Below are 4,082 nucleotides of genomic sequence, written 5' to 3'. Positions count from 1 at the left end.
ACACCGTTGCAGCAATTAGTATTGAAATGTTCTCCTTGATAGGTTCATGAAGAATGCCAGCAATGAAAATCTCATCCAGTATTTAGACCTGAATATTTCACCATTGGTACCCATGGGATTAGTCAGTACTAAAAAGAATGGTAGCTCTTGCAAGAAATTTCATATAACTCGATTGCTGGTTCTTCGGTGTCAACATTTCAGCATATATGTGAATATAAAATCGACCTCACATACCATGGTTATTAGGAAAAACACTCATCATGCATTTTATAATCAATAGAGGCTATCTTTACCAAAGTTGTATTATCATCGTTGTAATATCCCAGATTTTCATTTGAATGTTCAAACTATTACTACAATAAAGATAACACAGAAAACCAACAGCCAAATACTTTTTAAAATGTGTTTTATAACACAAAATAAACAATAAAAACACAATTTTAACAGTAGCATAAACATATTGCGCCATGAAGCAAATATAATCAGTGCATGCACATCAATTTCTTTTCTCTAGCAAAAACTACGGGTTTTTTCTGGCAAAAACAACCATACCTCCACTTATTTTGTGGTGCTTTTCCTTCTTCTTTTTATGCCTTCTTTACAGTTTCCCCTCAACTTTAATGAATTGGCAGAGCTCTTGCCTTACCCGTAAAAAAATGGGCACCATATGGAGAGCTAAACTGCACAACACTAATATATGTGAGTCTCTCGAAGATATCAAGTACAAGCAAAAGTATCAAAAGCTTTCAAGTTTGCTAGAAAATTGATAGCATTAAATGGAAGTTCACCTAGTTGGCTAGATCCATGTTAACTTTTGAATTGTTAATATTGAATGTAAAAGGTCCAAGAATATACACAACTGGGCACTGTCACACATTGTCATTAGCTAAAAGACCGAAAAGATAAACATCGTAGGAAGAAACATTGATGCAATCCTCGAAAAATTGGTTAACACCAAATTTCAACGGATGCATGCTTGACAAGGAGACAGCTCCATTCGAATATGTTGGCAATTAAAAAACAAAACCGTATAGTGGGAAGAATTGATCAGGCTAAGGCAGAAGGATGCAGATGCTGCTCAGGGATAAGTGATTCAGAAAAAACAATCCTCATCGAGGATCTTGCATAGTCTTGCATACATAACTGGATCACCTCTACTATTAAAGGCGATAATTTTTTTTCTATCACAACAAATTCAAATCTAGCCTGAGAGGACAGAGCACACACCAGTGAAAACAAAGATTAAGAACACAAATACTCAAATAAAATAAACCAAAACACGAATAGGTTGGTAATGGCCTGCTCGGCTTGGCCCATCTATTCACACAAGAAATTATTAACATAGTTAGAACCAGAAAGTAAATTTGTTTTACTTAGACTAAAAAAATGTTATAGTTCCGCAGATCTTAAGCACCTAGTTTTATGACAACCACCTCCTATAAAATTCTGTGCTACAAGTTCACAATGACATGGCCCAACTAAAGCTCCTTCTTGTTCTTGTTCTATTTCTTATCTAGCAAACTACCTCATATCTCCCAAATACTGACTACCATCTACAAACATATGCATAACAAATTATCACCACATCACACGGGCAGAAGAAAACACATACCTTAGTCCTAGTCGGTGAAGATGTTAGATATTTGCACGAGTGCCCACGTACCTTGGTGTAGAGCGGACATTGTCATACTTGGAAGTGCTGCTTGGACGGTGTGCTCTCATCAGCCCACATAGCAGGGGCCACTGCTTGCGCCGCGCTCTCAGACACTGCTCTGCCACTGCCGCAACCACCAGCCACAAGCCGCGAGCAGCCGACCAAGATGTTGAATCTTTCCATTATTGCTGCGTTCTGGTGTGCAGTTCATCTAGTAAATTAAAGACATGGTATAAATTATCATTGAGCGATGCGTGGGCAAAAAACATCAGTTCGTGTACTTGCAATGAAGATTCTGAATTTACAAACTATCTTGCTACTTCACACTCACGACTGGCTTATCTTATTCTTATCACTCATTACTCCTGAATAATATATTGGCAGAAAACATTGAAATAGAAAGTCATTTGATCAGTAGATAGAAGCAGGAGCACATCTGTAAAAACACCTCTAAAGCATGTTCGTTTGAAATAAGGAACATCCTTAATACAAACGATGCAAACCTTAAGGCCCGTTTTCTTACAATATTGTCTCGATCTGAGGACCCCAAATTATACAAAGTGCACCAATGCAATTTTCCTAGCTATTTCACGACATAAAGAGTTCCAGAACAACAACAGCAAAGCTACTGAACTCTTGCCCCAGTTTTGGTCCATAGGTTCCAGTCTGCCCGAGATCTCTTCTACGTAAAAATTGTCCTAATGGCCCCTCCGCCCGTTTCTGTCAAACAAATTCTCATTAAAATTTCTCAAACTCTAGAAGGAATCCATAAACCTGCAAATAAGTGTTCATAAGAACCACACCCCAAGGGATACACATGGAAGAAAACAATGAACATTCTATTAATTCAGTTAATGGGCAGTGTGCATAGGGCATCATATTGACTATATGATGTTGTGTCAGATGATGTACCACAAAGCTTGGCAATACGATCAATGGCAGCATACTGATGCCGATGCTGCATTTTCATAAAGTTGTCTAGTCTAAACGAACAAGCATACCATGTTGAAATTTTTAGTGACACGATGATGTGAAATTGAATTGAAAACAGAATTCTAGTACTAAACATAAATTTTAAAATACGTCTACTGAAAGATGAGCAACATCAGATCAATTATCTAAATTGTGATCAAACACTGAAGAGATATATGATATATGATATGATAACAACACTAAGAATGTGAATGTTGTGATGAACTTCAATGTGATTATGCAGTACCTACTGAAGAGCACCTTTGTGACATGGAAGTAACTACCATATAAATGTGGCCATCCTTTTTCTCTGAGCAGATCCAAATCAAGCAAAGATATCTGAAAACCACTTGTGTATCTGTAGGCATATTTGTAATCGACATATTTATTGTAACTTGATTCTTCACTTTTGATTCTCTTGAATCCATCAGAATGGTCTTCTTGGTGCGGACTTCGTCCTTCATCAACTAAAAACCTGACCAAAAAGATGAATCAGCTTGTACACAAAACGTTACATCACTGACAAATTTCCAAGATGAATATATACTCCCGTTGTGAAGAGTTAGAACATATCCAGTTAATCCTAACTGAGAAGAGTTAGAACATATCCAAACTTCCTAGAGAGACATGTATTTCTAGGAAGCTTAGGCCGGGTTACAATTATGTACATATGTAATGTCTCACGAAAATCGAATGAAATAGTCGGGCTGTGTCAGTAAGTTATTCTTGCTCAATCCCTAGGTAGGTGTTTCTCTTTCTAATTTGCTTATGATTTGATAATTCGTGTCTCTTCTGAAGGTTGTAGGAACTCCCGGTTACATGTGCCCTGAACTTATTGCTGATATTCTGTATGGCTCCAAGCCTGACATATGTTTGCTAGGCAAGCATTCCTATCTAACATTCAGTTGCATGTCTTGCTCGCTTGTTCTCTTGGCTAAAAATCTACAATTTTCAGGCTGCTTCATCTATGAGATGACTTCGCTGAAGCATGCATTCAAAGTATTTGGAAGTAGCTATGTTGACATGCTCTTTAAGTTAGAGCTCCTTCTTTCCAGCAAAAATATAAAAGAAAAAAATACAGCTCCTTTCATCAAAAGTTGCATCTTAGATGATGTTTTTTCCTAACAGAATATGTAGACACTGGTAAACAAGATAAACGAGTCTGTTGCCGCTCCTCACGCCACCCACTGGCCACCACCTCATCATGATGCCAGGTGAGGTCATCGACCAAGTGCAGGGGCGGAGCCAGACGAGACAGCACAATGTGTTGGGGTTTAGCAAGGTGCGGACATTAACTAATTAAAAAAAGATTGTAATAAACTCTGATCCTACTGTTGAAACTACTTCCACTGAAAGAGATATATCGTGGGGCGAAACATTAAACTGGAATTAATTACCTTCGGATGGTTGCATAATTTCTTAAGAGCAGTAATATATGCCAAAACTTTAGTACTCT

The sequence above is a fragment of the Aegilops tauschii genome, chromosome 6 (genome assembly GCF_002575655.3).
Source record: "Aegilops tauschii subsp. strangulata cultivar AL8/78 chromosome 6, Aet v6.0, whole genome shotgun sequence".
Taxonomy (NCBI): domain Eukaryota; kingdom Viridiplantae; phylum Streptophyta; class Magnoliopsida; order Poales; family Poaceae; genus Aegilops; species Aegilops tauschii.
This window is presented reverse-complemented; position numbering follows the sequence as displayed.